Source organism: Microcaecilia unicolor, chromosome 2, assembly GCF_901765095.1.
Source record: "Microcaecilia unicolor chromosome 2, aMicUni1.1, whole genome shotgun sequence".
In the NCBI taxonomy this organism is placed as follows: domain Eukaryota; kingdom Metazoa; phylum Chordata; class Amphibia; order Gymnophiona; family Siphonopidae; genus Microcaecilia; species Microcaecilia unicolor.
The window spans coordinates 395,225,815-395,250,620 of record NC_044032.1 but is presented as its reverse complement, the minus strand read 5'-3'; the positions used below and the strand labels follow the sequence as shown (position 1 = coordinate 395,250,620).

Below are 24,806 nucleotides of genomic sequence, written 5' to 3'. Positions count from 1 at the left end.
ACAGTGTCAAAAGCAGCGGAAAGATCAAGAAGAATGATATACATATGCAAACGAATATGCTAATATGGAGGAAGGAATTGAAATTTACAAAAATATCACAGATGCACATTTCAAAAAGCTGACATATTTCAATTAATAAATTCTGAATAAAATAATTTTATCTACCTTTGTTGTCTGATCATTTAGTTTTTCTATTCGCTTTGATCCCAGAGTCTTCTGTTTTATGCAGTGTCTTCTTTCCAGTAGGCTTCCCTCTGCTCCCCACCCTCCCAGTCCCATCCATCTCTTGCTCTGCGGGAACAGGAACTTGAAGAGAAAGCTTCAGGGCAGAGCCGAAGGCAGCATGTACATCGCTACCGCTGCCAGGAACACAGAAAAACTGAAGAAGCATGCTTGCTGCCTGCACCAGAGGGAGGGAGGAAGAGAGGGGGTAGACGGACACGCTCATCTCCGTCCGCTTCGGTTCCCTGCCCTCTCTGTCTGCGTCCCGCCCGAAAGGAAATGACATCAGAGGAAGGCGGGACGCAGACAGAGTGGGCAGGGAAGCGAAGCGGACGGAGACGAGCGCATGCCTGCTTGTTTTTTTTTTAAACTACTGGTGTGGCGGCGCCAGTCTCACGTTGTCGTCGTTTGGGGGGGCATTGCCCCCCCTCGCCCCCCAGTCTACGCCCATGTAGTGTAGATGTATGTATTGGGCGCGCGCTGGCCCAGTTTTTACCGTATCTATAAAAATGGCTTTTTTAATGGGATAGGAAAAGGGCCTGTGCTAAAAATGAAACCAATGCATGTCCAAAATCACCCTGAGCCCTTAATGCCATCCTTTGATCTAGTGGTAAAGGCTCATATGGTACACGCACAGTGACCAGTCTGCGCACGCCAAGTGCTGATTACCACCGGAACTGGCATGCGTAGGAGGAAATAAATATTTCATCCACGCTTTATGGGCATGCACGAAATCTGAAATTACCGCCAGGAGGGCTCATTTCGGTGCGTGCTACATGTGCGTAGAGCCTACCGCGGCTTAGTAAAAGGGCCCCTAAAACATTTATATTGCACTCAAGTCATGGTTCTTAGTGGATTACAAACCTAACTGGCAAAAGAAAACTACATACTAACAGAAAATCAATCAATTCAGAATATTAACCATTTCACTTCTTACCCCAGCTCACAGAGTTTTAAGCTCTTGATTAAACTCTTTAAAATCTTTAATATTCCTCAATCTAAGGGGAATCTGGGGAATTCTATGATTGGCGCCAGTGGCGTAGCTAGGGGGCACCAGGGGAGTGGCCACTCCCCCAAATGGAGTTCTGCCGGCATCAGCACCTATTTTTTTCTCAACGTGTTGCATTGAAAATGTGCGCCGGCAGAAGTCCGCTCCTGCACTGCTTTTGCTTCCCCCGTGCCATCAACCTGACTACGCTTCTGATTGGCGCCTAACGTTAGGCACTGATTCTATGCCCACATTTCCAATGGATGCAAGGGGCTGAAATGGTGGATCAGTGGAAAAATACACTTATACGCCCAGTTATAAGATAGTGCCTAAGTGCAACTGGAAAAGGGGCATTCCCATAGGAGGGGAATGGGCAGGACAGGAGCATTCTGAAAAATCATGCACAGTATTATAGAATACCACGGATGCAAACCCTACTTTTGTGCCAGGATTTACACCTGCTTTCAAATGGTGTAAGTCCTCACACCCAAAGTTGGGTGTGAAAATCGGTGACTAATGATATTCTATAAAGAGCACTCATCGCCGGGCACCAATTTTTTCCCGTGCCCATATTTGGGTGCCATTTACCAAATCCAGCCCTATGTGTGTACCTCCAGCATTTAGGTGCACACACTTACATTGGTTCTACGACTGGCATACATGCTCACACCCAACTTCATATGCACACATGTACCCAATTACACTAGTGTTCTATAAAGGAAAATTAGTTCCTACTTTCCTTTAGAATTCCTCTCATAATACTTATAAAACAGACGGAAGAAATATTTTTGCACTCAAAGAATAGCTAAGCTCTGGAACTCTTTGCCGGAGGATGTCGAAACATTGGTTAGCGTATCGGAGTTTAAAAAAAGGTTTGGACAAGTTCCTAGAGGAAAAGTCCGTAGTCTGTTATTGAGATGGACATGGGAGAAGCCACTGTTTGCCCCAGGGTTGGTAGCATGAAGTGTTGCTACTAACTGGGTTTCTGCCAGGTACTTGAGGCCTGGATTGGCCACTGTTGGAAGCAGGATAGTAGGCTAGATGGACCATTGGTCTCGCCCAGTATTGCTATATTTTGGTAGCACGTATTTTTAACACATGCAAATACACAATTTTATAAAACATATGTAAGTCACTTATAAAATTATCCCCAATGTGAACAGTTTAAAAACTGTCCCCTTAAACCTATTAACTTTTTCTACTTTTTTATGTACATTTTTTTTTACTAATTCTTGGTATAGAATTCCCCATCCCCCCATCTTCTGCTACCAAAATATTGCTTGGAGTACATAGCTGGTCAATACTGTGTATCTGGATTTTCAAAAGGCATTTGACAAAGTAGCTCATGAAAGGCCCCAGAGGAAATTGGAAAGTCATAGGATAGGAGGTAGTGTACTATTGTGGATTAAAAATTGGTTAAAAGATAGAAAACAGAGAGTAGGGTTAAATGGTCAGTATCCTCAATGGAGAAGGGTAGTTATTGGGGTTCCGCAGGGGTCTGTGCTGGGACCACTGCTTTGTAATATATTTATAAATGGTCTAGACATGGGAGTAACTAATGAGGTAATTAAATTTGCTAACGACACAAAGTTATTCAAAGTTGTTAAATTGCAAGAGGATTGTGAAAAATTATAAGAGGACCTTATGAGACTGGGAGACTGGGCATCCAAATGGCAGATGACGTTTAATGTGAGCAAGTGCAAAGTGATGCATGTGGGAAAGAGGAACCCGAATTATAGCTACTGTTTTTAATTACCCTTCTCTAGACCCCCGCAGGACCCTTGCCCACAGAGGTGGAGAGAGGGTTTCAGAAGGCTCATAATAAGTCTCCTAAATATGACCTCTGTTTTCTGGCTCCTAATTTCCAAGGACATCCTAGGGCATCTATTCTCCCACATGATGTACTAGAGTTTAAAAGATAGTCTATTTATGTGATATAAGGTGTGAAATGAAACAGAGAAATTAACACAGAGACTGGAGAATAGTGAGATAGAATTTTACTTGTGTGTCTGTGAAACAGTTTAAAGAGAAGAAATTGAAACAGAGACTGAAGCAGTTTAGTGAAACTGATTCTCACCCAAATCAGGACTTCAAGTTGGTACAGACATCAGACAGATTCTGGGTTCAACCGGCCAGAGCTTCGCCGTTCGAAGATTACTTGGGGAAAAATGTTCCAACGATAGCTCTGATGCCCACTTCTTATATAGTATTTGGTCCCCATACAAATCTATGGAGAGGGATTTTTTTTTCTTAACCACAGGTCAGGTGTCCACCTGTTTCTTAATCTTTTTCCTGTCTTGCAACTAACTCCTAATATGGCCAACTCCTAATATGGACTGTTCCTAATCTTGTGCAACCATCTCTTCTAAGATGAAGAGATCAGTTCCATATCTTGTGACTCTGGCTGCCATTTTAACTGCAACAGACTCCATGTTCTGAACCAAACTTTTTAGGATTTTAGCCATCAATTCCTTGATCTTGGCTTTTGCACTGCTTTTGAATGTCACACTAAATTCTAATAAGGCTTATCAAGCAGCCCTGCTTCTGCAGGTGCTCAGCAACAAGGCCATCATCAGATTTTTAGGCCTAGTCAGTGCCTTTTAGCAGTTTAAGCTGTTTAAGGTATGTAAATTGACCCACCACTATTCCAGTGGATGGATCCCAAGCTGGGACACATATTAACTTGCTGGAAATGCAAGTCCTTGCTCAGCCAGTCATAGATTTTTAAACCTAGCTGGTATTTTTACAGCCTGAGTCCTAAAATCTGGCATTCCACCCTTCCGGTGGGCATCCAGTGAGGGCCTCTTGCTATACTATAATTATACACTACGTAACGCAAGGTTCCACATTAGGAGTCACTGACCAGGAAAGGGATCTAGGTGTCATCGTTGATGATATGTTGAAACCCTCTGCTCAGTGTGTGGCAGCAGCTAAGAAACCAAATAGAATGTTAGGTATTAATAGGAAAGGAATGGAAAACAAAAATGAGGATGTTATAATGCCTTTGTATCGCTCCATGGTGCGCCCACACCTTGAGTATTGTGTGCAATTTTGGTCACCGTATCTCAAAAAAGATGTAGTGAAATTAGAAAAGGTACAGAGAGGGGTGACAAAAATGATAAAGGAGATGGGACAACTTCCCTTTGAGGAAAAGCTAAAGTGGCTAGGGCTCTTCAGCTTGGAGAAAAGACGGCTGAGTGGAGATATTAGATTGTAAGCTCTGTCGAGCACGGACTGTCTCTTCATGTTCAAGTGTACAGCGCTGCGTATGTCTAGTAGCACTTTAGAAATGATAAGTAGTAGATATGATAGAGGTCTATAAAATCATGGGTGTAGCCAGACACCCAATTTTGGATGGGCCTGGGCCCAAGATGGGTGGGCAGAAGAGCCCCACCCCATCCCACAGGTGATTTGGTCTCTGCTTCTCTCGCCTGCATGCCATATGGTCTCTCAAATATCCATCCTCTCCTGCACACCTTTTAACTAGCAGATTTTCACCAGCAGTAAGCAGCAACTAATACACACTACTCATGTTGGCCCCACATCCTTCCCACTGATTCAGCTTCCTGTTTCTGCATAGGCAGGAATACGTCAGAGGGGAAGGCTTTGGGGCTGGTGTAAGCAGTATGTATCAGTTGCTGCTTCCTGCAGGCGAAGATCTGCTATTTATAAGGTATGCAGGAAAGACAGTTGTTGGGAGTTTTCAGCTTGGGAATCTCTGCCAGCCACATCAAAGGTGTGCTGCTACTGGTGGGCCTGAGCTCAAAGTGGGTGGGCCTGGGCCCAACCAAGCCCACCCTTAGCTACGCCACTGTATAAAATAATGAGTGGAGTGGAGTGGAACAGGTAGATGTGAAGCATCTGTTTACTCTTTCCAAAAATACTAGGACTAGGGGGCATTCGGAGAAAAATTTTTCTTCACTCAATGTGTAATGAAACCCTGGAATTTGTTGCCAGAGAATGTAGTAAAAGCAGTTAGCTTAGCAGCGGGGTTTAAAAAAGGTTTGGATAACTACCCAAAAGAAAAGTACATAAGCCATTATTAAAATGACTTGGGAAAAATCCAGTTTATTTCTAAGATAAGCAGCATAAAATGTATTGTACTGTTTTGAGATCTTGCCGGGTACTTGTGACCTGGATTGGCCACTGTTGGAAACAGGATACTGGGCTTGATGGACCTTCAGTCTGTCCTAGTATGGCAATACTTAGGTGATCACTGGAAGTAGTTGGAATATAAGAAGAGTGTTGAGTGGATTTCTACTGCCTATGTACCAGAAACGGCAAAGAAAGACCAGGAACAAGCATTTTACACCACATTCATTGTTGGTATAATCATGAATTGATAATGAGTGTGAATGTTGGGTAGACCGGATGCACTGTTCAGGTCGTTATCTGCCGTCATCTACTCTATTGCTATGTTATATATTAATTATATGTTATATATTAATTATATGATATGTATGTTTCTGCTTTACATCCATTAAATGATTATTTTGGTTGGGTCTGATGGTGGCAGAGCCAAGTTGAACAATTGAGCACTCTTTGTCAGCGGATACCATGGGACCAGCTGTCAGCATCCTTTGCTAGAAAATCAGCACAAGGTTGGGGGAGGGGGGAGCAGTGGTAAAGGGGTTTAATAATGATTCCACTAAAACCCCAGTTCAGACCAGGGGTTCTCAACCCAGTCCTTGGGACACACCCAGCCGGTCAAATTTTCAGGATACCACAATGAATACACATGAGACAGATGTGCATAAAATGGGGGCAGTGCATACAAATTTATCACATGCATATTCATTGTGGATATCTTTAAACCAGACTGGCTTGGTGCGTGCCAAGGAACGGGATTAGAACCCCTGGGTTCAGATAATTAACCACCAGTTTAAGATAAAACATTAAAATGTTTGCTGTGCTCTTTGCTCAATATCATCCTAAGTCCAGATAAAATATCTGTTCAGTTGTCCGCTGCAGTATTTATTGGGTCCCCTAATTCAAACCATAGAAAAAAAAATCATAGAATGCACTTAACTGTTGCACAGCTAACTCTGAGGTCGACAACAGCACCAGTGCAACATGAATATATTGTCATCTCCACATATCCAGTCCTGTTCATCATTTGAAACATTTTAATCCACTTCCCAAATGCTGAAAGTATTTGCCTTGTGACCTCACAGCTCTACTGTTCAGTGCCGTGACATTATCTACTTATCAAATAGTTACTAATTTAGAGCAATCCACTAATCTGACTGGACTACAGTAGCTGACTGTGCATTGAATCTTCTGGTGTATAACTAAGACCTGACTGTATGAGCAATGTTCATGCTCTGGTAGCCTTCATGTTTTTCCAAGGCTAAAATCTGACTAATTTCCTGATGACTAGTTTTCCTTTACTCAAAAACCATATGTGCAACGTATTAAGGAAAGAAGTAAAAACTGTGACTATACAGGCAGCATTTCATAGCATAGTTCAAACGGAACCCTATTGAATACAACTTTACCCTTATTGGACCAAGGTCAGGACATGTGTTACATCCCTATTACCACTATTAATCATTTCTATCATATTACTAGATTACACAGTGCTGTACTATAAAGGTGTATCAAATTTCAAAATAAGTTCACTGCTATTTAGGGGTCCTTTTACTGAGCTGCAGTAAAAAGTGGCCTTAGTGTGCCACACACACTAAGGCCATTTTTACTGCAGGGGTAAAATGACCGATTTTCGATTTTTCCTATTAATGGCCATGCACTACTGTTGCCATTAGAGTGCGGTCATTAGAAAGAATGACCATGTGAGCACTGACCGCCACCTATTTTGTAGGCGGAAAGGAATCATGAGGTAATCCTGCGCTAACCAGTTAGTAGTGCAGGAGCATCCACTCTGCACCCCCCCCCCCTCCAAAAAATATGTTAAAATGTTTTTTAGCTTGCAGTTAGCATGCACCAGTTTGAAACTTACCGCAAGACACCTAAGCACATCCTGTGGTAAGTCATTTTAAACTACGGTAAGCAGGGGCGTAGCCAGACTTCGGCAGGAGGGGGGTCCAGAGCCCGAGATGAGGGGGCACATTTTAGCCCCCCAAGCTCTGCCAACCCCCCTGCCATTTTTGACCTCCCCACCACCAGCACCACCTTTCACCCCCCCCAACGCCAACCCTTTCGACCCCCTCTTCCCACCACCACCATCCCTCCCCCACCGTCGGATACCTTTGCTGGCGGAGGTCCCCAACCCCCGCCAGCCGAAGTCCTCTTCTCCAGTGCTGCTGTGATGCTGATCTGCAAGGGCAGGCTTCTGTTTCTGTGAGTCAGCCTGCCCTTGCAGATCAGCAATGCAGCCGCGCAGGCTTCTGTTTCTGTGAGTCTGTGAGAAACAGAAGCCTGCTCTTGCAGATCAACAATGCGGCCGCGCAGGCTTCTGTTTCTGTGAGTCTGTGAGAAACAGAAGCCTGCAGCAATGCGGCCATGCAGGCTTCTGTTTCTGTGAGTCTGATGTCCTGCACATATGTGCAGGACGTCAGACTCACAGAAATAGAAGCCTGCCTTTGCAGATCAGCAATGCGGCCGTGCCAGAGAAGAGGACTTCCGCTGGCGGGGGTTGGTGATCCCTGCCAGCAAAGGTACCCGACGGCGGCGGTGGCGGGGGAGGGTTGGCGGCGGGAGGGGAAGTCGAAGGGGTTGGCAGCGGGAGGCCAGAGCCAAATCTATAGGGGCCCATGCCCCCGTGGCCCCACGTAGCTACGCCCCTGACAGTAAGTGCCCCTTAGATCCTTTTGAGATCGTGGGACTTGTAGATGCTAAATTTATAACAGGTTGCCTGGTTTGGGAGGCCAAGTAGGCAATAAGGGGCTCTTTTACTAAGGCGCATAGGCACCTACACACATCCGTGCGTCAACTGAAACTGCTGCCCAGCTACTGCATGTCCCGGGTGGAAATTCTATTTTTTATGCGCGTCTGATATGGCGCATTGGAAAATATTTTTTATCTTCTACCGTACGGCGCTAACTGGGCAGTAATCAGCAGTGTACGTGCACTGACAATTACCGCCCGGTTAGCGCATGAGACCTTATCGCTAAGTCAATGGGTGGCGGTAAGATCTCGGGCCCCAAATGGACATGTGCCAATTTTTATTTTGACGCACGTCCATTTTTGGACCCCCCAAAAAAAGGCTTTTTTACAAGCATGCTGGCAAATTGACCTGTGCACATTCCAAAATACGCGCCTACACCAGAGCGGGCCATTTTTCAACGCGCCTTAGTAATAGGACCCCTTAGTTACATAAGTACATAAGTAATGCCACACTGGGAAAAGACCAAGGGTCCATCGAGCCCAACATCCTACCCACGACAGCAGAGGGCACCTGGCAAACTTCTCAAACGTACAAACATTCTATACATGTTATTCCTGGAATTGTAGATTTTTCCCAAGTCCATTTAGTAGTGGTTTATGGACTTGTCCTTTAGGAAACCGTCTAACCCCTTTTTAAACTCTGCCAAGCTAACCGCCTTCACCACGTTCTCCGGCAACGAATTCCAGAGTTTAATTACGCGTTGGGTGAAGAAACATTTTCTCCGATTTGTTTTAAATTTACTACACTGTAGTTTCATCGCATGCCCCCTAGTCCTAGTATTTTTGGAAAGCGTTTACAGACGCTTCACATCCACCTGATCCACTCCACTCATTATTTTATATACCTCTATCATGTCTCCCCTCAGCTGTCTCTTCTCCAAGCTGAAAAGCCCTAGCCTCCTTAGTCTTTCTTCATAGGGAAGTCGTCCCATCCCCGCTATCATTTTAGTCGCCCTTCGCTGCACCTTTTCCAGTTCCACTATATCTTGCTTGAGATGCAGCGAACAGAATTGAACACAATACTCAAGGTGCAGTCGCACCATGGAGTGATATAACGGCATTATAACATCCTCACACCTGTTTTCCATACCTTTCCTAATAATACCCAACATTCTATTCGCTTTCCAAGCCGCAGCAGCACACTGAGCAGAAGGTTTCAGTGTATTATCGATGACGACACCCAGATCCCTTTCTTGGTCCGTAACTCCTAACGTGGAACCTTGCATGACGTAGCTATAATTCGGGTTCTTTTTTCCCACATGCATCACCTTGCACTTGCTCACATTAAACGTCATCTGCCATTTAGCCGCCCAGTCTCCCAGTCTCGTAAGGTCCTTCTATAATTTTTCACAATCCTGTCGCGAGTTAACGACTTTGAATAGCTTTGTGTCATCAGCAAATTTAATTACTTCGCTAGTTACTCCCATCTCTAAATCATTTATAAATATATTAAAAAGCAGCGGTCGTAGCACAGACCCCTGAGGAACCCCACTAACTACCCTTCTCCATTGTGAATACTGCCCATTTAACCCCACTCTCTGTTTCCTATCCTTCAACCAGTTTTTAATCCACAATAGGACTTTTCCACCTATCCTATGACCCTCCAATTTCCTCTGTAGCCTTTCATGAGGTACCTTGTCAAACGCCTTTTGAAAATCCAGATACACAATATCAACCGGCTCCCCTTTATCCAGCTATTTCACAAAGAGACATATGTGCATCTGTTGTCTTTATATAATTGCTCCAGAAAACCTGTAGAAATCACAGGTGCATCTACATGTGATGTAAATGTGTGCAGCTGAAGCATGCGCTTTCACCCAGATAACCGTGCCCAAATTTTGGCATGATCCAGAGATGCGTGCACACACACACTCTCTCTCTCTCTCTCTCTCTCTCTCTCTCTCCCATGCTCCCCTCCCAGGGGGATTTCCAATGCCCCGTCTAATGTACCCCCAGCCTTTACCCAATCTCCCTCTCATGTACCCCTCAGCCTTCACTCAGTCTGTTTCTCTCTCATGTAGCCTACTCCCCCAGATTCTTTCCCCTCACCTATCTTCAGCTGTAGATTCTTGCCGCAGGATCCCTACCCTCCAGGTAACCACCACACGGTAGAAAATAGAAAATATTTTCTATCGCATATTTTCAGCGCGCAGCAAATTCAGAATTACCATCCGGGGCACGTGGTAGCCAGGTGGTAATGTCGATTTGGTGTGCACTGTACACTCATAGGCCCTTATACACCTTTATAAAAGGGCCCCTCAATGAACCATCAGAGTCTATTTTCAGTTGCAAAACAAAGCTTGATATTTAAAATCATGATGTCCACTTATAATTTTTTTATAGAATTGTCATAGGTGCTCATGATGGAAATATTAATTATCAAAATCGGGGAGGGGACAGCCGACGGATCAGGGACCTGAAAGTTGAGGGGAGGGGCATAAGGCTGAAGGTCCACCTTGGACACCCAATACTCTTATAACGGCCCTGGTCACAACTCAAAAGTGCTACGAACAGATCAGTTTTCAGGTTATTCCTAAGCCAAAGACAGATCTGCATACAGTGGAGGAAGTATGACTGCAGATCTATCTCATGTATATTCATTACACAGATTATTATGGGTTACAAACTTTTCAATCGTCAACAAATATTCATAAATTTCTACCTATGTTTTTATGATTCTCAAATGTTAATTATATTTATTCCAACCTACATAATTTGCATCTAATCATTAACATATCACTACAAAAATACACAATATCCACCACACATTGCTACTGAATTACTGATGAATGTTTCTTGCTTGTCCCTTTTCACCAACAAGGGCAGAGGATATCAAATCAGTATAAAGTATTTGGACTTTGAGAAGATTAGCTGGACTCCAGCAGAGTATTGTGATGAGATAAGTAGATTTTTTTAATATTATTGTATTGTGGGAGTGAATATTGTGTATTTTTGTAGTGATATGTTAATGATTATACACAAATTACTTAGGTTGGAATGAATATTTGTAATTAAATTTTGAGAGGTTGCGAGTCATTAAAACATAGGTAGAGATGAATACTAATGAGGGATATCCTGAAAACCTGTCCTGTTTGTGAGCCTCGAGGATGGTAGTTGTGCTCCTCTGCTCCAGAACAGTGGTTCCTAAACCCATCCTAGAGGACCTACCAATTATCTGAGTTGTCACAATATAAATAAAGAATATTTATGAGATAGAGTTTCATGCACTGCCTCCATTGGCTGCATATTTCATTCATGAATATTAATTGTAGATATCCTGAAAACCTGACTGACTTGGGGTCTCCTAATACAGGTTAGGTGGCATTGGAGCCTTAACCTCAAGGTACTGCAGATATCAAGGCCTAATACACTACAGTTTATTTTATTTAAATATAGAACTAATGTTAAAGAAATGAGAATCTTCTTTGTCTGTTGATATGTAAATTGTGATGTTAAATTTTCAGAACATATACATTTGAAGGCTGGTCAATATTCAGCCAGTGGTAGCTGACCTCTAGCTAGAGCTTGCAGCCTCTAGGAGCAGGATCAAGTGGGGATCATTCCTGCCTGAAAGACACCCCCCGGACCACCAGGAACAATAAGTAGTTCCCAAGGAGAAGGGCTGTTCTGCGGAGGGAGGGGTCCATTTAGCGGTGCCTTTCTCGGGGGAGGGGGCATCTTGGGGAGGTTTGGAAGGTCGTAATTGGTGTTGGGGGGGGGGGGTTGTGGGAAGGAAAGAATTGCCTGCGACATCGCTGGATGCTACCCAGAAGCTATGCGGGTGCCGGCCAGCATTCAGTGCCAACACCCGCATAGATAAGTAAAAAAATTTAGGACTGTTATTTATGCAGTTCTAATTGGTCACTTAGCTATGCAGGCGCCGGCACTGAATAATACCAGCACCTGTATAAGCTCCCGGCTCCACCTCCGGAACGCCCTTCTCCTGCCTACTTTTAAAATGGTCAGTCAGAACCAATATTCAGTAGCACTGCCTGGTTAGGTACCGCTGAATATTGGCAGTCAGCCCGCTCAGCACCATTTAAGAGGGCAGCAGCCTCTCCATTTAAATCACTCAATATCAGACAGGAGGTGTTTTGTAATGTACAGCCTTGCATTTTTGTGATACATGTCAAATCATTTTTAATTATTGAAGTTTAAATTTAAGATATGGATTAATAAAATATCTGGAGACAGTAAATTGGGCTGAAGAGGAGGTGTAGTGATAGACACTGAAGTTGCAAGTAACCTTCTCATGGTCTGCGTTACTCTTTTGTTAATCTAAGTGGAGTTGGAAAGGTTTATATCACACTAGGATTAATGGCTAGAGCAGCGGGCTGGAAACAGAAGGTCCAGAGTTCAAATCCCACATCAGCTCCTTGTGGCCTTGGGCAAGTCACTTGACCCTCCATGCCTCAGGAGAAGACAATGGCAAACCACTCCAGTATCATGCCAAGAAGATCACGGGGAGGGGGGATCCCGGCCCCTCACTGTGTGGTCACCAAGACTTAACTCTGACTCAAGGACACATCTGGATTGGGATACAGCAATCGGGCCAATTCTTGTGAAGATAAGCAGTAGGTAGTACTAGGAGCACAAGGATGTCTTTTATCAGCTACCAGAAACTGACAGTTGGAGGTGTCCCTATTCTCTAGACATTTTACCAGTATTATATAGGGCAGAGTCAATCAGGTTTTCAGGATATACACAATGAATATGCATGAGAGAGATTTGCATGCACTGCCTCCTTGATATGCAAATCTATTTCCAGCATATCCACTCTGGATATCTTGAAAACCTGAATGACATCGGTGTGCCCCAAGGACTGGGTTGAGAAGCACTGACCTAGAGAATTATTTCAGCATCCACTATTCTGGATTCTAGATTTCCTCCATTGCATGGCATTGACTTGCAGTTCTGACTTGCTTAATCGAAGCAGAACTATGAGTCTATCTATACCAGAGGTTCTCCTGCCTGTCCTGGGGCACTGCCAACCAGCTGGGTTTTCAGGATACCTCTAATGAATGTACATGAGAGAGATTTGCATATAATTGAGGTGACAGGCATGCAAATCTGTCTTGTGCATATTCATTAGGGCAATAGTTCCCAAACCTGTCCAAGGGGCTCCCCTGCCAGTCAGGTTTTCAGAGAATATTCAAAATCCACCTTTTTACCAAGGTTTTTGTTTCTCACAGTAACTGACACCCACCCCCTCCCTCTATTCCTTTTCTTTCTTCTTCTCTTTCTCCCTTTCCCCTCTTCTGCCTTTCTTCCCCCCCCCCCCCCCCCCCCCCCCCCTTCTCGTTTTGTAACCTCATTGAAACCTTTTCTGGGCATGATAAATAGAATGTAAATAAATAAGTAAATAGATCTCTCTCATGAATATTCATTCTGTATATCCTGAAAACCCAACTGGTTTGTGGTCCCCAGGACAGGTTTGAGAACCACTGATGTGTACTGCAGGGTAACACTGTCACCTGGGATGGGTTGCCAAGTGGCTCCTGATTTTCAGGACTACCCCCCACTGCCTGTATGGAACCTATAGTCTGGGTTGGGTTTTTTTTTTTTTCCCTAAGGAAATCAGTAGGAACAGCAGAAGTACAAAGACCCTGCAATAAGTGGAACTAAACCAGGACTCAGGTTCACAACCTGCGGACTGGATCAACCTGTCCTGGAAAAAAATAAAAGCCTGAGCTAGTTGGCAACTCCGTTTTCTGGGAAGTCTCCAGACAGCTAATTCATCACCCCCCGTGAAACGAACGACTATTAGCAACAGCAGCTGCCGGTTAGACCAGCAATATCATAAAGGTACACACTTGCCTTTGCCTAGCATAACACATGGAATGTGGTACCTTAGCATCATTCCAGAGGCTTTCATAACAGCAATAATAGGCATCGACAAATCACGGTTATCAAAAACAAAATAAAATCCCCAACTGCATCCAGCTGTGATGCTTGAAACCGACTGACAAGTACGAGCAAGCACAAGGCAGATTGTGCCAGACTACAGGTAGACAGCTTCTTCCAACCCACCGAACTGCCAGGCTGCTCTCTCCCTGGAAGACTGGTGAAAAGCCTCTGGCCAGAAGTAAAAAGCCAATAGAGAGAGGTCACATCAACAGCCCCATCTGCCTTTCCCAGATACAGCAGCCAATCCTTCCTCCTCTTGGAGTTTCTATCCTCATTTCACGTCACCAGGCTACCTCTAGTAGTTTATTTGGGATGTAAAGTTACAGTTCACGCCAGGGGTGGCATCGAGGCTTCAGTTGTACTCTCTTCTAAATACTGTCTCTCAACTTCCAGGAGGGAGAGAATCGGCCGGGAGAGAGCCCCTTCTCACTTAAGCCTGTCTAATCAATAGATCTGGAAGCCCGTGCACAGTTTTACAGCTCAAATTCTCCTGCAGCCGTCAGTGGAATCTCTCTGGTTTGTTATCCCAATTTCCAATGAAAAAAAAAATGATAGTAATAAGGTGTTTCCCGCCCCCAGTGCTACAATGCTGTCTTTTTCAGTGCAAGAGATCGAACTGCAAAGAATCCCACACACACACTTACAGGTAATAAGCCATCTCCATAAGTGCACTGGAACTGGGTCAGTGTCATTTTTGGTTCCCCATTTACCAGACACTTCAGAGAGAGAGAGAGAGAGAGAGAGAGAGAGAGAGTCACATCTCCCTCCGGCTCATTAAAGGACGACAGCAAAACAAGGAGAGATTCAAAGAGCAGCAGAGACTCACGATTTGCCGATTTCTTTCCCCCGATCGCGTTGGAAGGAAGGAGAAACAGTGTCCCGGCGGTGACACCGTCAAATCGTAAGCATCTGTCCGAAGGATGTCTAGGCATTGAGAGCTCTCTTCGCCGATCCACCCTAGGCTGAACTAATGTGCACTTTTCAAAGTGCCGGCACGGGGAAAGGGAGGGAGGACAGGCGGCGGAGGAGGAGCAGCAGCAGCAGCGGCGGCTACATGTCCCTGGTTACACGCACAGCGGCGCTGGCTCAGGCGTTTAATCTTCCTACATGACAGACGGGCTCTCAAGCGTGCATGTGCCATGTGCTGCGCGCGTTCGGCTTCGCTGGCTTCGATCCCTCCGTGGTGTCAGCTGAGGCGGGGAGAGAGAAGGCCCCGCATTCCTGAGCCCTTGGCACAGCTCAGGCTGACGATCGGAGCAGGGAGCTGTTAAAGAAACTCCTCTTCCTAACTTTTCTTCTTAGATCTACTAGGTTATCAATAGAAATCAAACAAAATAAAACATGGAAAAGAAAATAAGATGATACCTTTTTTATTGGACATAACAATACATTTCTTGATTAGCTTTCGAAGGTTGCCCTTTTTGGTCAGATCGGAAATAAGCAAATGTGGTAGCAGATAGTATATATAAGTGAAACATCCAAGCATTACTTTGACAGTCTGACAGGGTGGGGGTGGGTAGGAGGTATGCATGGGGACATCAATGAAATGGGAATATCAATGAAATGCTTTGATGTCCCCATGCATACCTCCTACCCACCCCCACCCTGTCAGACTGTCAAAGTAATGCTTGGATGTTTCACTTATATATACTATCTGCTACCACATTTGCTTATTTCCGATCTGAGGAAGAAGGGCAACCTTTGAAAGCTAATCAAGAAATGTATTAAGTTATGTCCAATAAAAAAGGTATCATCTTATTTTCTTTTCCATGTTTTATTTTGTTTGATTTCTATTGATAACCTTTAAGAGTGGACTAACACAGCTACCACACCTCTCTACTTTAGATCTAAGTACAAATAAATTATACTTAGCACGAAGAATGATACTACTAACTCGTGGAGCTCAATCTGCGAAAGGGAGTCTGCCAGTGGTGTGCCACTAGGTTCAGTGCTAGGGCAGGTCCTCTTCGGGATCATTAGAGGACACTTTGGCAAAAGGTAACAAAGGAAGGTGTTTTCTGCTTGAGGGAGTTTCAAGATGTGCCTTCTAGAAGGAAGAAAGGAAAGGGGGAATTATGATACAAGCATCCAGACATCTACAGGGCTTCAACAAAGTACCAGAAGGCAGAATTTTCCCAGGAGCAGAATTCCCAATAGGTAAACTAGAAAATAGGCTGCCCTGCTGACTGGAACCCCTTACAGTCTCTGCTTCTGAAGGAGCCCTGCCACTGACATATCATTGTGGAAGGGTTTCTAGTTAGCTGGCTACGCCAGCTGAGACCCTATCCATGCACCATGCTACAATTTGGGAGGTGCTGTGGAGCTGCCTAAGGGAGGTGGGGGAGGAATAAATCTGCCACTGCACTTAACATAGAAGAAAACTTCAAGGACAAAATTAATTTGTATTTATTTCCCTGCCTTTTAGAAGAAATTCACCCAAGGCAGTATACAAGAAAATCAATGTGGACATAGGCAATAGACAATAAATAACAGCAAATATTACAGTGTTGACACAATACATGTTAAAACAACTTAATAGACAGCATAAGGCAGAGCTTCCCAAGCTGTGGTTGGGACCCCAAATGGGGTCACAAAACCTGCCTCTGGGTCACAACATAGGTGGGATCGTTATTCTGCATCTCCAGGGGGTCACACAGTTATTTGGTGGCAGTCACTGGGTCAGGACCACAACAAGGGTGTAAGTGAAGGTGGAGCATATAGACAGATAAGGTAGAGTAACAGGAGTTAGAGAATAACGCATATTAACTTAAAGAAAGTTGAATGTGGAGCCATAAAGGTGCATGAAAATGATCTCAACTAGGGTAGAAGTGGTTAAACAAGTCCTGCTATAGTACTGTATTTGCATCTGGTGTTAGTCCTTGTGTTTGTGCCTCTTCAATCTGTTCAAAATTCTGCTGCACATTTAATATTTCGCCAAAGTCGCTATGCCCATATCAGCCCTCTTCTGAAATCACTTCACTGGCTCCCTATCTGTTTCCGTATACAATTCAAGCTCCTCTTATTGACCTGTAAGTGCAATCACTCTGCTGCCCCTCACTACCTCTCCACCCTCATCTCTCCCTATACTCCTTCCCAGGAACTCCGTTCACTAGGCAAATCTCTCCTAATTGTACCCTTCTCCTCCATCGCTAACTCCAGACTCCGTTCCTTCTATCTCGCCACACCTTATGCCTGGAATAGACTTCCTGAGCCATTACATCAAGCTCCATCCCTGGCCACCTTCAAATCTGGGCTAAAGGCCTACCTGTTTGATGCTGCTTTTGATTCCTAACTTGTCACTTGCTCGTGCCTTTATCTTGTCTTCCTCTTCAATAATCCCCTTTCCCTATGTGTCCTATCTGACTGTCCTACCCTTATCCCTTATTTGTCTTGTCTGTCTGTCCTGATTTAGATTGTAAGCTGTTATGAGCAGGGACTGTCTTTTCTTCATGTTCAATTGTGAAGAGCTGCGTACAACTGGTAGTGCTATAGAAATGATTTGTAGTAGTAGTAGTTTGTGTCTGATTAGCAAGTTGGTTGATTCTTCCAATACAGGCTTAGGAGAAGAGCTGAGCTTTCATCTGCTTCCTGAAGTAAAGATAGTCTTGCGTTAAGTAAAGCCTTTCAAGGAGTGCATTCCAGAGTGTGGCGGTTACTCTAGAGAAGGCTCGCTGGCAGGTATTTATTTATTTATTTTATTTATTTGCATTTGTATCCCACATTTTCCCACCTATTTGCGGGCTCAGTGTGGCTTACAATACTTTGAGAATGATGGAAGTACAATTGGTTACAGTACGATTATGGATTACATTATGATGAGTTATAGAAGACAGAGTAAATACAGGATATCATTTGGGAATAGAATACAATAAAAGGTATCACATCGCGTGATGTCCTTTGGAGAGGATGTGGTTAGGGATACTCCTTGAGAAGACCTTAGTGACCTTAGAGGTGTGTAGAGAGAGATCTTGTTTTTCAAGTATTCTGGCCCATTTCTTTTAAGGGCCTTGAAGGTACATAAGTACATAAGTGTTGCCATTCTGGGATAGACTGAAGGTCCATCAAGCCCATATCCTGTTTCCAACAGTGGCCAATCTAGATCACAAGTACCTGGCAAGATCCCAGAACAGTAGGTTTTATGCTGCTTATCCTAGAAATAAGCAGTGGATTTTCCCAAGTCCATTTTAATAATGGCTTGTGAATTTTTCTTTTAGGAAGCTAGCCAAACCTTTTTTAAACCCTGCTAAGCTAACTGCTTTTACCACATTCTCTGTTAACATAGAGTTTTAAATTTGGCTTGGTATTGTACTGGTAGCCAGTGAAGTTTTTGCAGAAATGGTGTGATGTGAGCACATCACTTACAATGTTCTATCAGTCTTGCTGCAGCATTCTGAATCAATTAGACTGGTGCAACCCTTTGTACTCAGACCAGGGTCAGTGGCGTAGCTAGGTGGGGCACCAAGGAAGCGGCTGCTCCCCCAAAGAGAGTTCTGCTGGTGCCAGCACCTATTTTTTTCGTTGTGTAGCACTGAAAATGTGCACCAGCAGAAGTCCGCTCTCGCTTCCTCTGCGCCGTCAACCTGGCTATGCTTCTGACCAGGGTAGAGTATATTAAAGAGAATGAAACTCAAACAAATGTGAGAAATGATTTTTCACTAGGATGGTTGTGAACACCTGGAAATTACTTTCTGTGAAGGTTATAGGAGCCGAAGCAGTGGGAGGGTTCAAGCATGCATGGGACAGACACAGGACCAGCCCTACCACCAGTCAAACTAGGCATCCACCCAGGGTGGCAGAATTCTGGGATGGGGGTGGAAGCACAGTGCCAGCAAAGGCTAGCAAGACAAGTAAGAGAGCAGCAGCACAGAGGTGGAACTTTGAGTACTCATGCACATATAAGGTTCGCCACATCCTGCCCCCCTCCGACGGGAAGTTTGCATTGGAGGCAACAGGATGCTACAGGCCTGGAGTGTATGTGGGTACTCAGTGGACCTACACCACATTTTCTATTTGAGACAAAGACAGTAGTAGAATACTGGTGGCTGCAGTGACAATGGCAGCAGGGGGAATGGAAGGGAGAAAGATAGATGCTGAACATGGTAAGAGGAGGAAAGGAGAGATGCTAGATACCTGGGGGGGGGGGGGGGGGGGGGGGGGAGAGATACTAGAAATCCTGAGAGATGCCAGGTTATGCTTCTATTCTATAATGGAACCTCCCAGGGCACCTCCATTTAGACACACCAAGGCTACACGAAAGGTGTATATTCTATAATGAAACCTAGACTGCTAAGTTCCATTATAAAATGCAAGCATAACCCAGTATCAACACCCACAGTTACACCAGCCGTAGAGCTGGCCGAAGTGCAGGCACCTAAGTATGGCAGCAGTGCTTGTAACTTGCAGTACTCTATAGGGCTCATTTTCAAAAAAGAAAAACATCTAAAAAGTGGCATAAAGCAGCATTTGGCCGTTTTTCTCACCAAAACATCCAAATCGGTATTTTCAAAACCCATTTCCAGACGTTTTTCATCTGCAGTGCATCCAGATCTCACAGGAGCACGCCGGAGGGCAGGATTTGGGCATTCCTAAGACTTGGATGTTTTTCGGCCATAGTGGAACAAAACAAAAACATCCAGGACTAAAACGTTTTGGTCTAGACCTGTTTTAATAATGACTACCCCATAAAAAGTATCCTAAATGACCAGATGACCACTGGAAGAATAAAGAAACAATACATCCCAGCCTCTATGGCAGCTTCAGATGTTATGGCCAGTCCTATTAAAGCAAGAAATACTAAATACCCACAATAAACTGGAGAGGTACAAAAACTCTAACAAACAGCAAAAACCCACCCAGAAGCATAAATGAACTGATCAAAAAGAAAATCTAACTTTAAGAAAATGTTTTGTGAATAGTGGAAATTCTTCAGTAAGGAATCACCCAAGCCCAGGGGCTTAACATGAAATTCCCTCAATAATATACCATTGAATGTGCTCTGCTTACATCACAGAATAGCCTAGATAGATACTACAGGTCCAAATAAAAATCCTTTATTAACTGACCCAACATAGTTGTGTTTTGGAACAATGTCTGCATCAGGGGTCCTAATAATTATAGGACCCCTGATGCAGACATTGTGCCAAAACACAGCTATGTTGTGTCAGTTAATAAAGGGCTTTTTTTTTTTTTTTTACATGTGGTATGGTCTTCATTTTTGGTAGCCTCTGCTATTTCTGGGTTCAATGCCTTAATTTGAGCTCCATTTGGTCCTAAGCGCATAAATGGCAGCCCCTCCTGTGTCCCACCCATGCTTACGTCTTCCTTGTAAATACACACTATGCACAGTGCTAGAATTCCAAACATTACACGTAAAACACAGGTAAATGTGGCCTCATTTATAGACTTAACCTTCACATAAACAGAACAGAATCCTGACCTTACTTGAGAGGGTGCTATATTAATATTCTGAAATGCTTAGGGGCCCTTGCAGTAAAGGGTTGCCACATGGCAATGGACTTGTTGAGCAGCAACCCAGAACTACTGCTGGGTTAGTGTGGGAGCCCTTACTGTCACCTCAATGGGTGGCGGTAAGCAGGGCCGCCGAGAGGAGGGGGCGGGGGGGGGCAAAATTCCCCGGGCCTCCAAGGGGAGCCCGCCCCTGGGGTCAGGCCGCCGACGCTGCAGTCCTCGGTCTCACCTGCCTGCCATTGGCTCCGCCGAAAGCCCCCCTCCATCTGCCACCGGGTCCCCTGCATTCAAATCAGCAGCGCCTCACCTCCGTATGAAAGCAGCAGATCGCCTCCCTTCGAGCCCTCCCTGTGTCCCGCCCTCACAGAAACTGGAAGTTACATCAGACGAGGGCAGGACACAGTGAGGGAAGGCCCGAAGGGAGGCGATCTGCTGCTTTCATATGGAGGTGAGGCGCTGCCGATTTGAATGCAGGGGTCCCGGTGGCGGACGGAGGGGGACTGGGGTGAACGGGTGGAGTCTCGGACTGCGGCGCCAGCGGCCTGAGAGCATGGGAGGCAGCAGTGGGGGGGGGGGGGGGTGGCCTTGCCCCGGGCCCAGCTTAGGCTCTCGGCGGCCCTGGCGGTAAGTGCCTCCCACCCCCCGAAATGGCTGCGTAGCAAGTGTGAACTTAGCAGTTGGCCACTTCTTTTTTTTTTGGCCCTTTTACCCACTTCATTAAAAGGGGCCCTGGCACGTGGCAAAAATGGCTACTTCTGCTAGTACAGGGCACCTTTTACTGCAGCTTAGTCAAAGGGCCCCTTCATATTTAGACTCGTCTATTCATAGACTGTATACTGTGGACAGTGTTTCAAAAAAATCTGCCCTGATACTAAACCCTGCTAATCAAATAGCTGCTCTGAAAAGAGATGGAAAATGATGGGTACATCCAGTGGCGTAGCTAAGGGTGGGCCTAGGCCCACCCATTCTCGCCTCAGGTCCACCCAGTCAGTAGCCCATGAGGTCCCCAAAACTCTTCAGTGGTGATGCCTCACTACTCTCTCTCCCTCTTCTCCACTCATGGCCTGGAAGCTGCCCGTCTCTCTGTGGACCCCCCCTCCCCCCCCGTCTACCTCAGAGTTACTGCCGACGGCAATTCCTATAGGCATCATGCGCTGCTTCTCTCTATCATGTCCTGCCCTCAATGATGTCACTTCTTGTTTCTTTGGTGAGAACATTGTAGAGAGAAGCCTGCAGGGCCAGCGTAGGTTACCTTTAGGAATTGTGGCAGGTAACATCTCTGAGGTAGGACCAGGGGATGGGGTTCAGAGAGAAACAGGCAGACATCGGGTCATTAGAAACACTATATTGTATGTATGTACAGGGGTAGGGGTGGGGGTGGGGAGGGCCCACCCAGGTTAACTCTGGGCCAACCCAAAATGGCAGGTCTGCCTAAGCCCCAGGGTACATCTATTGAGTGGGAGGACTATTGACATGGTTTCAGGGCTACCAAAATACACACATTTAACATGATGCAAATCTATCATGAATATTTATTGCAGTTGTCCTGAAAACCAGATTGGTTGGGCTTTACAAGTCCCAGATTTGAGAACTCACTGATCTACAAGCCATTTGGGGATATGTGGTCAGTTCTAATTTCTTCAACTTAAAAATCAATGCATTTTGTTCAGTATTGTCTTTTTTTTTCCCAAATTTTATAGAAACATTTATGGATCTCTGAGTAGTTGTTATATTTTCTAGCTCATAAGCAAAATACATATAAGATGTTTCATTGCCCATTTGTGTCTTGCTAGGTTACTGGCTGGCAGGGTTTTTCAGAGAATCACAAAGGCCTGATGCAGTGCAATTTAGGAGGCCCCAGAGTTCTGAAACTCATAATTAAAAAAAAAAAAAAAACCAGATATAGAAGCAGATGGGGCAGAGTTTTTACTGTAGAAGTGTGCAATCTTATTTAAAAGTAAGGAGAAATCCAGTAGCCAAATTAATTTGATGTTCAGTTTTTAAAAAATATTAAACAAATAAACATTTTTCCCAAACAGAGGCCCTCTTTCTGTGTGAGGCCTGGGCCAAATGACTCTGCTGGTCCTCCCTTTGATAGGCCCTACTGACTGGTGGTTGGCATGTATGTGTGATAAAATTGGGCAGGATGGGTGGGGAAATTGCTAGGATGGAGAGGTAATTGTAGGAATTTGTAGAGCCCTACAGAGCCAAGCAGAAAGGAATGCTGGTGTTTCTGAAGCCTCAGTGGTGGGATGGAGAGGCTCCTTATGCCCCTCAGGGTTGGCCACAGAAATAGGCAAGCTTACTTTACTCTAACCTGGGTAAAGAATAGATAACAGTGTTAATGTATAATACATGTATTCATGTTCATATAGTAATATAGTTATTTTCTCAGACATCCTCGTACCCTGTACTTCCCAAAGCCATCCTGGTGACTCCATAATCAGTTGGATTTTCTGATTATCCACACTGAATATGTATAAGATTGGTTTGCATACACAAGGTCTCCAAATCAGGGCCGTAGAAAGGTATGTGCAGTCAGTGCAGCTGAACAAGGTGCAAAGACTGTGCCGTATCCATTGCCTCTCCTTAGCAGTGGGCAGAATGGGAATGCTAGGGGGCACACTGCATAGGAAGCACTTCTGGCTTGGGATGTTCCTGCTCCAAATGTAGACACCTTTATTTCATGCATATTTATTGTGAGTATCTTGAAAACCTAGCGCTGCCTACGTCTAGTAGTGCTATAGAAATGATAAACACTGGTTTGGCGTGGAGGAGTGGCCTAGTGGTTAGGGTGGTGGACCTTGGTCCTGGGGAACTGAGTTCAATTCCTGCCACAGGCAGCTCCTTGTGACTCTGGGCAAGTCACTTAACCCTCCATTGCCCCATGTAAGCCACATTGAGCTTGCCTTGAGTGGGAAAGCACAGGGTACAAATGTAACAAAAAAAAAAAATAATAATAAGTAATAGTAATAGGATCAGCAAGATTGATGTACAAAGTCCTGCTCTAACCTTATTAAACTTTCCAGTCAATGAGTGTCTGTGATGCCACTGTACTGGCCAGTGGAATTTTCCATGGGTGCATGCAATTTTGCTTCTGATGCAAATGAGCGCCCTACAAAAACTGCATATACTGTTTAGCTGTGGGAACCAGCAAAAAAAGAAAGAGGTGCCATCATTTTATTTTTCTTTTTTTGAGAAAACTGGCCTTAGTATACTTTTTTAAACACTGGTTTTTGGAAAATTGCAACGAGGTGCTGTGCCAGATATTGCATTACAATAAAATTTTTGCATGTAGTGGACTTGCATGCAAAATCTTAGTTACTCTTGAAGTGCAAAATTTGCAAAACAAACTTATGCAACTGGGGATTTGTGTGCATAAACATGTGAAATTCTGAAATTTTGTGGGGGTTGTGTGTTTTTGCATGTGAAGTTTCATTTGAAGAAGTCTACAAACTAGAAACCCGCAGTTGTGCATCCCTTGTGCATGTAAACGTTGGGCGCACCAATACCCAGTTACAACTGGTATTCTATATTTATTTTATTTATTCATTCTTGTATCCCACAGTTATCCGAAAGCAGGTTTCGGTTCAAAGTGGCTTACAGTTTACATTTAGGTGAAATTACATTAGTGCTTTACATTTATTGCATAGGGAATAATGGAATATGGGTGCTCAAAGGCCATTACAGAAGAAGTTCCCACAGTGCCACACTGGTGCTCCTAAATGAAGGTGCCCACTTATAGAATTGCCCCCTTAACATTTATGTGTCGTTGTGATTTCAATGGATCTTTGGGCGATGGTCAGAAAACATCCCAATGCCAAGAAGAAATAAAAAAAAGTATTTCTGGGTAAAAGATCTGGTAAGTTCTATTAAGCTGACAATGCACATAAAATGAGGAGCTGCTGCTTTCAGAAAAGCAGATATGCTCCAGTTCAAGCTATGTATCAGAATCTGGCCTGGCATAGGCATCCCAGGCAACCGCTTCAGATGCCGAATTCTGAAGGCACCAATGAGGTACATTCAGTAAACAGCACTGATATACAGCTGGTGTAACTGTGGGTGCTGATACTGGGTTATGCTTGCATTGTATAATGAAACCTAGCGGTCTAGGTTCCATTGCAGAATAAACACCTTTCGTGTGGCCTCGGTGTGTCTAAACGGAAGTGCCCTGGGAGGTTCCATTATAGAATAGAAGCATAACCTGGCATCTCTCAGGATTTCTAGTATCTCTCCCCCCTCCCCTCAGGTATCTAGCATTCTTGAGCATCTACATCAGCCAAAAGCAGTTAAATTCAAGTATTCTATAAAACCGCACCTAAATGCTGAGAATAATCCTGACCCGCCAATGCCCCGCCCATGGAAACACCTCCTT

The 24,806-nt window shown here is 44.5% G+C and overlaps 1 protein-coding gene and 1 long non-coding RNA gene across 2 annotated transcripts in view; one reads left to right on the top strand and one right to left on the bottom strand.

The window, feature by feature from the left end:
- Nucleotides 1–24,806, bottom strand: part of ARHGAP24 (Rho GTPase activating protein 24) — a 912,569-nt gene that overhangs the window by 854,277 nt on the left and 33,486 nt on the right. The window lies entirely within an intron of this gene.
- Nucleotides 709–23,645, top strand: LOC115461061. The gene is made up of 3 exons (XR_003940658.1): nucleotides 709–787; nucleotides 21,503–21,508; nucleotides 23,631–23,645. It is a non-coding gene; the product is annotated as an uncharacterized LOC115461061 (long non-coding RNA).